Source organism: Nestor notabilis, unplaced genomic scaffold (assembly GCF_000696875.1).
Source record: "Nestor notabilis isolate BGI_N333 unplaced genomic scaffold, ASM69687v1 scaffold7428, whole genome shotgun sequence".
In the NCBI taxonomy this organism is placed as follows: Eukaryota; Metazoa; Chordata; class Aves; order Psittaciformes; family Psittacidae; genus Nestor; species Nestor notabilis.
In genome coordinates, this window is record NW_009941425.1 from 1 (window position 1) to 13,337 (window position 13,337).

A 13,337-nucleotide genomic window follows, 5' to 3' on the forward strand; every position below is an offset into this window, starting at 1 on the left:
CCCCGCCCCCGGACATCACCGGCATCCATTCGTGTCTCCCGCCGCTCTCTGCTCCGTCTCTTTCCTCCCTCAGGCTCCGGAGTGAGAGCTCCTTTCTTGGAGCTCTCCTCGGGACCCCGGAGCATCACCCAAGCCCGTGGACAAGTACGTGCCAGGCAGGACCCCTTGGGGAAGAAGGGAGGATGCTGGACAGATTTGCCCTCCCCCATGGGAACACAACCCCGTGTCCCAACCATCTCTCCTTATCTCTAATCCAGGTGCATGGTAGCAGTGGGGCTGGGGCAATGGAATCAACGAATCATAGAATCAAATAGGTTGGAAAAGACCTTTAAGATCATCAAGCCCAACCTTTAGCCTGGGACTGCCAAGCCCACCACAAAACAATGTCATGGAGGGACATTAGGAGCCCAACTGCAGTGGGGGGTTAGCAGACCTTCAGGGACCATTGGAAACTTTCAGGGATCATGGCTGGGGACTTTGAAAAGGGCAGTGATGTGCTCAAGAGGGTTTTCTAGAGAGTTCTGAAGCTCTGGGTGTAGCTGGTGGTAAGGTCTGGGACGAGGAGCTGCTATCTTGGGTAGAAATCTATAGGCCGTGCCCTAGAGAGTCAGAACAGGTGAGATGGAGGGGGTGATGCAGAGGCAGGAGGGTGCAGGTCAGGAAGAGGAGCCCATCTGAGGAGTGGATAAGGATATCAGTTCCTGAAGGAAGGGCAAAGAGGAAGCCACTGGTTTGGGGGATCCACTATGGGATGTGGTAGTTGGTTGAGAGAATGAGGTAGATGAGAGGAAGAATGTTGACTGAGAGGAAGGGAGGGAGGGAGGAGAAGGAGAAAGGGATGAGCAAGATGAGGCAAAGAGGAAGAACGACTGAAAAAAGGGGAGTTATTGAACAGTAGGAGGTAGAATATGAACGTGAGACTCCATAGAAAGCTTGTGAAGAAGAAAAAATGTAATATTGAAAAACAGAGGAATGAAGAAAGGAAAAGAAGAAATGCTAGCAATAGCTCTGTGGAGGAGAAAGTGAGAAAATGCAGAAATGCCTGAGAGAGGGAAAGGAATTGAAATCAGCAAGTAAAGTGGAAAATCAGGAGTACCCGAAGGTTGTTATCTCAATTTATGGAGAACACAGCTGTTGCATTCCCCCAACATAAAAACCACCTGCTCTAGAGATAGGAAAAAGGATCGTAGATTTCTGACCAAAAGAAGAACAGGCCTGATCTTCATTACACTTGATTAGAATTTAAAAAAGCCCTTGGATTTAGCCTTGTGCATAGTAGAGGGTTTCTCTCAAGCTTTTGCACTGAAGGCTTCTCTGGGCAGGGACCATGTCTCCCTTCCTTTTGGTGCACTGCACATGCTTTATGAATCATAAATAATAATAACCCACTGGGTTCCAGCTTTGATATGTGGGTCATTTCATTCCTCTTCTAACAGTTCAAATACAGTTTATTACCTACCTTTTATAGAAACAGAACCAGTGCCGTCTTTCCCTGTGCCATAAAATTGAATCCTTTCAAGCATTTCCATGTTTGCTCTGCATTCCAGCTCTAAGACACCTTATTGCCACTCACCAGGGATTTTGTTGACCTAGTTGGACTTTTTCTTCTTTACTTGAGACTCTTTTTTCCTTTATCGTCAGTGGCAAAATCGAAATTGCCTCGATGTTGTATGATAGGGCCCAGAGTTTGTACAAAGGCAGATAAGAGTTTCCTCTGTTGTTCACTTCCTTTTAATGAAACAGACTGCCTTTGTTCGAGAGCTTCTTTTTCCACATCAGTTGGCAACATTTCCTTTCAGATTAATATTGACTAATTTTGACAGCTGCTCTTTAGAGCCATATGAAAAAGGCAAGTGTAGTTACAGGCAAAAATAAAGTGAGGAAGTGGGCATACTGTGCACTGCTCACTTCCCTTGGTCTGGCTGCCAGACCTCCGGTAAAGACTTGCTCTCCTAAATTTCTCTGGTATCCTGAGTCCCCTGCAAAGGCGTAGTCAGTGCTGCAAAAGCAAGACAACAAAAACTTTCCTCTGCTTCGCAGTTGTGATTATTTTCTCCCCTATCAGCCACCATCAAAGCATTTCAAGGATCTCTGGCAGAACCACTAGGATTATGTTTCACTCTAGGATAGTTAGCCAAGAGGAGCCTTTCATTGATATGCATTGCTATAAAGCCTTCCAACAGTCACTCTACTTTCCTGTTGGTGCAGTAGCTTCTTTGCTTTAAAAGGGAGATGAGGACTTTGTGAGTCTTCACAAGCATGACTGCCATTTCAAATTACTTCAGAGGTTGAATCATCAGTATGCTCTGAGCCTGCCGTACCAGCACTTCCCAAGACAAGTGTATCTACATGCATCACCCAGGCAGGCAGTAGCCATACCATGTGTTTTCTATGCCTGGCACCATTGCACACACTTCGTATTTTGAGAAATGGAGGCTCAGTGCCTGATTCGTGCTTGTTCATCTTTCTGGTTTTGTTTTTCTCACCAGTTTCTGTCCACATTGGAGGGGCCATTCCTCTCAGACCAGCCACTTGACTGGTTTCACCCTTTCTGTACACAAAAGCACAGTGTACTTTGAAGACTGACTTTTCTTCCTTAGGAAAGTAATATTTCAGTCCCTGCTCTGCACCTTCCAGAGACAGGTAACATCAGACTTCATTAGAATCTGTTGGGACAATCACCTTGCCAGAGAAAACCCATCCTCCACTTAATTAGCCCATACTTAGAGTTACTTATTCCCAGGTTTCCAGAACCTAGGAAATGATATTTCAGCCTCCCCATACAGCACATTTCCTCTGCACTGATCTCTTGGGAAGAGTGACTGGTGATATTCAAAGTTGCTTATAATGTAAATAATAACCTCTCTACTTTCAACTATTACACATAAATGTCTAAAATGAGTTGTTGTTGAACCACATTCTGCCACATGCTCAGCTGGAGTAACCTTGTCTGCAGCACTGGAGTTGCAGGGAATTGTACAAGTACAAATGAGAAAAGAGTTTAGCCTTTAATATATTTGCATGCCTGCAGGGGATTCATCACAAGCATATCAACACTGTAATCACTTTAACAATAAATCTTCACTTCTTCAGCAAGCACGAACTGAAGATCCCAACCACAGCAAAAACTTTCATGAGTGGCAGTCTGCTTCCTTAAGAGATGCAATTCTTATTATCCTCATTTTGCAGATGAAGCAGCCAAGAAACTGCAGAATGAAGCAACTTGCCTAAATCTAAGCAGCACAGCATTTCACTGAGTAGGCATAAAAAGACTGACGGTAGATAGGAATGGGCCCCCTAACTTCCCACACGTTTTCTTGGCCACGGGAGGGCACTGCCATGAATGGATGCAATATAGGGGGAACAAGACTTCTTTTACTGGAATCAGTGACTTCAGCTTCCTACTAAAGCTTCCTTTTTGGGAGATAAGCTCAAGTGCTGCATAAATATATCTTTGGATGAATACCGTGTAACTGTTAGCAGTGTTCTGCTGGTGGCATTGAAAGGTTTTGGTAGTCAGGCAATGGTTGTTTATACTTTGAGCATTTGGCAGACCCTGTGAAAAATCACATCTGTCAGCACCTGTAGAAGCAAGAATTGTGCTCTCTGGTCTTTTTTATGCAAGAGCTGTACATGATAGAAATATGCACTGCTTATATGTTCTTGAAAGCAGAAGAAGCTGGAGAGCAGGAGAGGACTGTGGCTCAGTCACGACATTTGGTTTGTGTGTGCTTCCCCACTTAAGTGGCCTTCATGAGGAATGCATGCTGGCTTCTGTGTAATTAACTTGCAAAATGTAATTAACTTTTGTTCAGACAGTCTTCAATGTGAGCATTCGCTATTAGGGCAGAGCATCAAACCCACCTGGTGCTTGCTCTATAGTTGTGGTAGCAGCTTTCACTGGCTCCTGACCAGAGCTGTGATGGAGTGAATGACCTAGGGGTGAAGATAATGGTAACAAGTTTGCATGCAGCTTCAGGAATAAACAGGGGTGTAAATTTGCTGTGTATCTGCTTCTCCGTGGTACCACCAGCATGAGCTGTGGTATGACAGGGTGAAGTCAATATGACTTACTCTCCTGATGGAAAAACAGTGCACTCACTGTTTGGAAAAACAGTTGCATTCACACAGTGTTTACTGTGGGTACTGAGTGTTAAGTGCACATAGGCAGTAACTACACTCTGGCTTTGCCACAGGGTAACTTTTGCCCAAATTTCCTGTTCCTTGCAGTATGTTCAGTTAAGGCAACAGTGTATCTGAGCAGATGTCCAAGCTCCTGTTCCAAAGGCGAGAGAGTTTCTTGTTGCACAATACCTGGCTCCCTTCCCAAGTGGCACCATGCTTTCTTAAGCTTTAAACAGCCTCAAAATGAGCCACTCTTAGCTGTGCTAGGCTTACCCACTGGGGATTCCCACCAGCTTGTCTTTGATCATGTCCCACCAGTTATTTCATATACCATCTTGCCTGTGCAAACTCAAAACCTGTAGTTTGGAGGTGACTCATTATATCTGCACTGTGTCCCCTCCCCAAATGATACAAAAATGAAATGAGACTATTTTAATATTGCTAAACAAATCCCAGAGCAGAAGCTTTAATATATCACGAATCTGGAAGATAAATTATTAAAGATTTATCCAAGGTTCCTTACTTTAGTGTCTGAAAAGAGCCAACATGTATGCTCTATGGACAAACAACAGTTTCATTTACAATGACAGAACTTACAAATAACAGCAACATTGAATCATCTTCTCAGACCTTGTGTAAATCATAGACCATTACGTTTAACCCACTTACCCCTAGATGAAACAAGGTGCCTTTTCTAGTCATCTTTAATCATTTTTGGCGTCTGCTTTCAAAAACTAAGGTTACTAATCCATCTATTTAATTACAGATTTCTCTCATGAGAAGCTGGAACAAGACATAGTAAAAAATAAATTTTAAGTCACCACAATGAGTCATTCATTGTCTCCTATTTTAATTTTATAATTTGTGTAAAAGAAATTTTGTCCCTTTCCTGATGGCTGACAATTGTAAACAATAGGATTTGTAGCATAGGGGTAGTTCAGCATAAAAGATAGAGTTCAAACAAGGCTAGTAGTTCAACATAGAAGTCTATGGCAACTCAACATGTATTCCCCAGCAATCTCCCAGTTATAAGCCTCATATACAGTGTTATTTATGTTGTAGCTTTCCTAGCACATTATACTCAGCGCAACACATTCACTTACACACTAAGCAGCTCCCTCCACTTGGCTGGAGTACCATTGCCAGCCTTTATTCTACAGCCCAGTTAATCTTTGTTAATTATAAACCATGAGATGCCACTGCAGACCTGGATAACATCCTGCAGAAGCAGGAATTTGGCCAATAAAAGAGTAGATTTACTTTATAATCTTCACTGAGTTTTGCTGACAGCCACTACAGAGTAAGATCAAAGGCAACAGGAGACAAGGTGTTTTTAGCTGTGCAGAGTTGGCTTGCTTTTACGCAGGGCTGCCCACCAAGTGTGTAGATACCATGTATTGGAGAAGCCAGCTTCCTCCTCTGATGTTAACTGCCCAGTTACAGGAACCTGGATCCACTCTACCTGGGCATAATGCAGGGCATAATAATCTGGCCTGGAAATTTTGAGAGTCCTGCTCAAGGCATGAACTTTTCCATAGGATCTAGCACCCTTTGGTTATATATGTTAACTGCCCAGTTACAGGAACCTGTATCCACTCTACTGGGCATAATGCAGGGCATAATAACCTGGCCCGGAAATTTTGAAAGTTCTGCTCAAGGCATGAAGTTTTCCATAGGATCTAGCACCCTTTGGTTATACACTGACTTTTCTTGAGGTAATAGGTACACATTTTGCTCCGTATGACTACTTCCAGGCAAAACCTCAAACAAAAAAAAAAAAAAAAAAAAAAAGAAAAATAATGAGCCCTGCAAGCCTTGTAATTCAGCCGGAGAATACAGAATTGAGGAAGTATGATCTAGAGATGCCTTTTTCCACAGTTACCTCAAATTCCCTAGTGCAAGTCTCAGCAAGGATAATATTGTATTTATGGCTGACAAGGCATGAGTCTATCTTCTCTAGTGATTGAAACAAGCGAGGGAGAGTGGGTTACAAAAGCCTTTTTCACTGAAAACAGGAAAAGGCAAGTGTCAGAATATAGAAACTGGATTTTTTGCATTGCAAAGGAACAGGTATGAGTGTCAAGGAAGAAAATTAACTCTATCCCAATGAAAACCAGAACAGTAACGTATTTTTGCTCAAAATTATACTGAGTGCCTTTGTGCCACGATGGGTCTAGCCAAACCTAGGTCTGTTGTCAAAGGAGACCCAGCTTTTGCTGAGCTTTCTGGTGAGAGGTGAAGAGGCATCCTCTTCTTTCTTCTGGTAGATCTTTGAGCAGCAGAAGGGGGGGAGCTTGTCTGTCTGGATATATGTGTGTTACTCCAACCACTGTGAGCATGCTCAAGTCCATGTCAAGTCTATGCTAATATCAGGTTATTGATTGACAGAGACCAGATGCTCCAACTGTCTTGTTCTGAACATAAGACCTAAAAGAACATTGTGTTTGAGGTTCAATAGCTTCGAAGAGATCAGTTGGAGTTGGGTTTCGGTATGCAAGAAACCAATGGTCTGTAGCAAAATCTTCTGTCTAAAACTGTGTTTACTTGAAAGCCAAGCAGCTCTGAATTTTGGAAAGCTCCATAAGGGAGAAAGAGCATCATCTTGGTTTTAATAAAATGCAGCCAGCCTAGCTTCCATAGTTAGCATAAATTCACTTACCTCTTAATATAAATACCTGAACATATGTACTGATATAAATGTGCTATTTATATAAGTAGTTGAATTCCCTTGGAGATAAAACTATTACTCAAGAAAGACACGAGGCACTCAAATGCCTGGCTAATTAATACAGTAGTTTCCCTCAGATAATTCAATCTGTTTTTTTCACCAGAACAGACAGTCATCTCTCAAACCTTTGTTCAGACTGAAATTTGCACAGACTCTGGTCAAAATTTGCCTAGAATACAGTTTTGGTCGTAAGTTATTTTTGTTCTAATGGAAGTTCTGCTTCCGTAGAGATGCTAGTCTCCTCACAGTAAATGGCAAAACTTCCAGTGACCTTGCCAGGTAACTCATTGTAAGCTTCAGTCCAATTTTTATTCACGAAGGGAATAATGAGGAAAAAAAATCTTCCTCCATACAATCAAGAATATGTACCTCAGAATCAGGATTATTCCTTACATGTTTTACGGTTGTTACTTTCCAGCGCCACAATGCTGATACTGTAATAAGCACCCAGTATCTTCCATTTTCACTCTGGATTCCAGTCATGAATTCTGATTAATAATAAAAAGGACAGTATTTAGGGGAACTCCCCACCCCGCAAAAGTCAAAGTTGGCATATCATAACTTAATGAGGCCCATTCAAATGCAGCAGTTTTAATAGAATTTCTAAGCAGTTGTCTCTGAAGATAAATTAAATGCATTAAAGTCCAAATTGCTGCAGTATGGAGTTGATAATTTTTCAGCTCACTCTATCGCTGGCAGGAATTAGAACATATATTTTGCAGGAAGCCTTGCTGGAGTATTTGGCAGAGGAAGGAATGTATGTGTATGCTGAGGAGGTGAACTTAGCATATCTTAAGCAGATATGCGAGATTAATTCCGATTATTAATAAACTTAGGTATAATATTTGGCACAGGATAAAACAGGAATTAATATATGATAACCATCAGTGATAGATAACACTATATCTATGATTAATAATTTAGGATTTGGGAGTACTTGTTACAAGAAATTTATGCCTATTTGGTACAAGTTAAGCTACATGGATGATCTGGTGTTATCAGTGATATGGAGCAGATTTCCACAAACAAGAGTACAGGAGAATCAACTTGCTTGCTGGTGAGCCAATAGACCTATTTCCTACCCTTCTGAATGAAGGGTGAAATGATCAGGCAAGTTTGAAAATCCTGCATAGATTATCGTAACACTTTGTATAGTTAGTTAATTTATATTACGAATTCCAATAGCAAAAGCAGATTTGAACTCAGAATGCATTTGTCTCACTTTGAATCTGTGTTAGTGTAGTTTTGCCCATTTCCAGATACCTGTACCCCTTACTCTGTAGCCTCAAGCAAATTCAGACCTTCTGACCTAATAGGTTAATACCCTGGTTTTGTTCTTTAAAATAACCTCTACTGTGGATTTTAAAACTATCTGCTGTATTGATTTGTTCTTAATTTAGTCATTCCATTCCATGATCAAATTAAGTAAAATTATTTTTATCTGTTACTGTAAAAGCGAAGTATTTAAAGAAAGTGCTTTAAACCTTTACAGTTTCCCAAATAGCATCTAAAAATCCATATATGTGATGCCATTTTGACCAAATATTCTCATTTAAAAACTGATTTAATGAAGGTTTATGGGGTTTTGTCATTTTTCCATTACGATACATTAATTGGTATTCATTAAAAAATATAATACTGGTCTCCTAGACCTTCAGCGCTGACCATGGTTGGAAGGTTGGGGAAATGTGTGCAAACCCAAAGTCATTGCGACACTAAGTGTTGCAGCCTTGCCTGCCAGCCACCCATGGTGATGGAGGAAAAAACCTTTTTTCTCTGTTTTCTGCTTTGTTCATAGTATTTTTTCGCAGTTATTTTTGGGTTTGTTTTTTTTTTGGCTGCTCCTGAACACTGAGTTGCCCTTTTTGTGGAGCAGCCTGTGAAGGGCTTGGGATCCCTGGTGGCAATGTGCAGAGCCCATTGCTGGGTATGCAGCATATGGGTTGTTTACTCCCACCTGCACCTCTCTATGGGCAGGCACACTTCTCCATCTGCCAGTGTATGACCCAGTCACGTAGCCTGTCATCCCTCGCAGCTGGCCCTTGCCCTTGCCGACCTGCCCAACTTCAGGTCATTGGGAATCTCACCTCACAGCTTGCCCCTGCTCAGGTCCTGCAGCAGACCTCTGCAGAGCCTCAGCTACTTCCTGCATCACTGTATTTACTCCTCACTGGTTTCCTATCTTGTACCAGGCTTTTTATCCGTTACAGCACCTTCCCGGTGTGCTTGTTTTCTGTAAGACTTTATAGTGTGATTTTGTCAGAAGTCTCTTTAAAACCTAGAAGGGGAAACTGCATCTCCTTTACCAGTGTGCTTGTTGGCCCCCATCAGAGGACACTGGTGAGGCTGCAGGTTAAATTGTTTAGTTTGCCCAGGAGGTAACTCCAAGTAGAGACCTGTGGTTTATGCTGTGATAAGATCCCTGTTCCTCACCGTTGCTCACTCTCTCTAGCACTTACTGCTCTGTTTCAGAGTTGAGTTGGCAGCTAAGTGGCTGAACCCCTTCCTTCAAAAAGCGTAGGTGGAGTGTGTGCTCCTTTTCAGTAGCTCAGAACATAGAGCAGCCTTCCACCCCCTGTGCTAAAAGGAGCAGGGATCCCATCTACCCAGGAGGATGACCTAATCCACCAACTTTCTAACACCAGGGGAACCCAGATATCAGCAAAGCTGGTCTGCTCAGCATAGAAAACATTCTTATTTATTGGGAAAGCATGAAGTGAGGAAGTTTGTCCAGAAGGCAAAAAGTGAGGGTCTAGGCCTTGTTCCAATGACAACTTCAAATACAGTATGGAAATATTTATTGGCGATTACCCTTAAAATGCGAGATGGAAGCTCTCAAACATGTCTGAATACTGACAGGGTCTGGGTGTAAGAGAGGCACAAGCCTGCTTAGGAGTCATGGTGCTTAGGCCTGCCCAGGAACAGACGCTTTGGCATCTGAGGAGCTCTAGTGGAACTGGGAGGAGGATACAGCTGGTGCAAGCAGCAAAAGCTAATTTGGAGAAGGAGGGAATGGCCCTTGGTGCAGAAGTTAGGCTGTGTGTGCTGTCATTACTGCTCTGTGCAGCAGAGATGTAAGCCTTTGGAAAGGTTGATACGTGGAGATAACTGGCTTCGGAAATAAAATATTAACAGTTCCTTAAAACTAGTCATCAGGATGACCTGTGAATGGAGAGGTCGTCATTGACAATGGCATGCAAAAGCTGCACTAGCTACTAGGTGACCTGCCAGGCAACAGATGAGTCCCTAAGACCTCAAGCTTTAACCTGACCAACTGGCCTGGGCCACGTATTTGATAACCACATTTCAGTTTTAGACAACTACAGTGGCAATCAGAGACGTAAATCACTTTGTGGATTTGGCATTTCATCTTCTCTTCACAGGATGATTCCTAAGCTGTTTTTTAACAGCTTAGCTCAAAAATCCTGGACAGCTAAATAATGCATAGCTAGTGTGGTAGACAGGAATGGAACAAAAACACTTTGAGGAGTTTGGGAGTCTGCTACTGAGGCAGATAGATAGTATTTTGTGTCCAGAAAACCACCACCAGAAGTCATCATGTGTGTTCTTAGGTATGTTCGTAACTGATAAGTTATTGTGTTGGAACTGTCTCCCACTGATCTCTACATGTGGTAATTATTGGGTAATGAAGAAGTTATACAGCATTCAAGGTTGTGAGAATATACCTTGGGTAGTGCTCCAGCTCTGATCCCCCTGTATGTCATGGGTTTCTAAAGCTCTAAACACACTGGTGGTCAGGTGCTGTGTTACAGGACTTGCCTCAGCTCCTTTTCCCCTGTTTATGATAAGCATATATCTCTGCAAGCTTTACAAGCTTGTTCTGTGCAATGCCCAAGCAGCCACAAACCACCTGAGAGGCTGGCAAAAAGGAAATGCCTTGAGGATAGCTCGTTTGTATTTGTCAGAGAGACCTGTGAGGACTCTTCCTTTTGTCAGAATTTTTTCCAGAAGCCAGGTTTAAAATGCTGCTTAAGAATATGCTTACATTGAAGCACAAGCATAGACTAGGGAAGCTGGTGGAGTTGTGCATTATCATTAGGCACACATTTCAGTCCCTACTAGGCAGGACCTTTGTCTGTGAGGGTCACTTTCTCACTCTGAAGGGTTGCCAAGGACACACAGCACTTTTGTAATAGTCTTTCACTCAATTGCTGACTAGCTGACAACAGCTAAAGCAGCTCATTGGTGACTGTTAGATATGTTTGTGTGTCATGGTCCATCTCTGAGCCCACTAGTGCTGTCTGCAGTGGATATACTTTCTGTTCCTCACAGAACAATGGTGGGATTCATCTCGCCCAGCTTCAGACACCTAGAGACCCCTACTTCTGAGCATGTTGCTCCAGACTGTTTAGAAGAGCTGGTGGAGAGAAACAAGCACTTGGTGAGGGTGATTCATCTGGCTTGCTTTAATCATCTACTTTAGGAGGAGATAAATCATGCTATGCAAATGTCTTTTTGCTGTCTACTAACTATGCAGAAAGTGTAAATCACTGTCTCAGATACACAAGTCTGCACAGTAGATGTCTCAAACTGAGAAGATGAATGTCAACCTTGTTTTTTATCAGTTTCACATTTTTAACATCTACAGTGAGGTATAGCTTGGTGCTGTGGTAAGTCTTTAGCTGGCTAGCTGTGCACAGGAGTCTCAAGCCTTAAAGTACTTTTGAAGAGGTCTAGACAGGCTGTTTAAAGGTTACCTCTGCTAGGGGTGGATTTTCTCTAACACAGTGCAAGCATCTGTAGTCGGTGAGAAAGGGCATATCATCTAAGGCATCTACCTTACGTGGGGTGTCTAGTGTCTTCCGGTGCTTGTTTTAATCCATGGCCTCAGCCATGAGCATGGACTAAGTAGCTCAGGTATAGATGTCCCTACCACAAGTATCTGAAGTCAGCTGAGAGGGGTCTCACCATAATGGAGAAACAGACTGCCAGGGTTTGGACATCCCCATGGGTAACAGCATTGGCAATAGGACTTGGCATGATCTCTTTCCTTTGCTTCTGAATGCCACGGGAGAGAGGTTGGGCAGAAAGGGAGGGAGGAGGAGTGGTTCCAGTTGGGATTTATGAAACAGGAAAAGGAATGAATAAAAGGAAAAATGAAAAGCCAAAATTAGTAAAAGCAACATAGGCAATTTTCCTCTATCTCAGCATCTTGATTTGTTCTTTTGGGGGATACAGTAGCATACAGAGCAGTCTGCTGCAAGGAGCAATGGAAGAAACTCAGTAAAAGTCTGGAGGAGAGTGTCCAGAAATAAAAGTCTTTAATGTCCTGTCATCCATTCTGACAAGACATTTTGCCATCTTTAAATTCGTATGTATTCTGTTGCCAGCTGACCATGGTGGAGTTTTAGAAAGAGAGTGAGGAGCTTTTCATCCATGTGTGGGTTTGATGTCACCCCACCTGAGTACTTATGGTTTAGGTGAGAAAAATGTCCCCATCAGGGCACAGGGACTGGGCAGGGAAAGCTGCAGCTCTGGGTGTTAACACACGCCAGCTGTCAGGCAAGTCCCCAGCACAGTAAATGAGAGATGAGACCACATGGGCGTGAACATCTGTCCCCCTCTTCCAAAGACAGCCTGGCTTTTGGGGGCAGATTGTGTCCCAGATATCCTCCAGGACAGTGCTGCTGGAAAAGGGTGTGCCCATTTGGCATCCAGCCCTCAGGCAGCACAGGAAATGATGAGGGCACGGTACAGTTTCACTGACAGATACTACAGATACTGACACATACTTTAAGTCTCAGCTTGTAACTGCTTATTACCAGGATAGCGATTTTTATCCCAAAATATGGGACCCATCATCAGGAAATCCATCATACCTGGCATAAGTTTTTATTGCATCCAGCATGTAAAAGCATCCAAAGAATGAGCATCCCTAAAAATGTAACCCTTGAGCTGCAAGATCACCTTGGATGTGATACATACAATATTGTGTTTTGCTGAAAGTTCATGTTTCTGTTGGTATATTTAACACAAAATTAAATATACCTGGACAAGTAATTTTGGTTATGGAGCTGAAGAAGCATCAGTAAAGTTCAGCTTTATTTCATAGGGAGTAATTGCCATGGCGTTGAGTTAAAAGGCAGTGATTCCCTCGCGAGCTGTCCACATGAACTGCTGACTCATGCATATGTGCACAGTAAAAGGGGGAGCAGAGCAGTCGTCATCTTCAGCCTTGGCAGGGATAAGATCTTCACCACAGTGGGTGTGGTGGGGTGTCCATCAAAAACGGCTTTATTTTATGTAGAGTGTCTGGTGCATCAGATGGTATAGTCATGATTTCCCCCCTTTCTCCCCCTACTAGGCCAGAGGGTCAGACATGGTATCTTGCTGTCTCAATGATCAAATCTTATTTTAGAAAACAGAGCTTCAATATTGTGATTCAGAGCACCTACTCATCTTGAGGTATCATACACCCTAGTGGCTTAAGGCATGCTCACTAATCTTAAATATCTTCAGCAGG